Source organism: Capsella rubella, unplaced genomic scaffold, assembly GCF_000375325.1.
Source record: "Capsella rubella cultivar Monte Gargano unplaced genomic scaffold, Caprub1_0 scaffold_43, whole genome shotgun sequence".
NCBI lineage: Eukaryota > Viridiplantae > Streptophyta > Magnoliopsida > Brassicales > Brassicaceae > Capsella > Capsella rubella.
In genome coordinates this window covers 28,455-29,130 of record NW_006238883.1, presented here as the reverse complement: position 1 = coordinate 29,130, position 676 = coordinate 28,455, and the positions used below count along the sequence as shown (strand labels likewise).

The window sequence follows — 676 nt, the reverse complement described above, 5'->3', positions numbered from 1 at the left end:
AATTACCTAGGAACTGGTAAAGGAACAAAGTCACTCCAGGAATTCGTATCAGTGTCGAGCACAAATGTTTTAGCTGTAGGCCCTCTACATTGAGGACCATATTGACCAATGACAATGTAGATGTATCTCCCATCCGTTACCATACCTAAATGTGAATGTGCCATCTCTTTTGGCATATCAAATCTTCCTCCCCATGTATTATCTACAAAATTGTATATATCAACATGGGAATGTACCTGAATTTCGATGACACAGAATAAGACAACTCATCATTGGTCAGAAACTACCAAATGCTACTGAAAGAAGGATATAAGAGGCTTACAATATAAATGGTGCCGTATCCAGCAAACACATATAGAAAATTCCTAATCTGAATTGCAGCTCCATCTAAACGAGGCACAGGAGCAGCTGCCATCTTCTCCCATTTAAGCTCAGGAGCAGCCAAATCTTGAAAAGCTTCCTTTCCCGAACTTTATCGTTCTTCTTCTTATCAGTATCTTTGCCCTGAAAAAAGCACTAAAAGCAGAAGCAAGAAGTGAGAATTTGAGCATATTGCTTTGAGATCCAATTCAATGAAGGTACATCAACAATGAGACAACAATGAACCAGTTACATTGATATTAGGAGGAAGTTGTCCGATCACGGTGGTAACGGAGGAGGGAAGAGACATCCCAAC

The 676-nt window shown here is 39.9% G+C and overlaps 1 pseudogene; it reads right to left on the bottom strand.

The window, feature by feature from the left end:
• Nucleotides 1-670, bottom strand: part of LOC17874395 — a 1,688-nt pseudogene extending 1,018 nt beyond the window's left edge.
• Nucleotides 671-676: the final 6 nt, after the last annotated feature.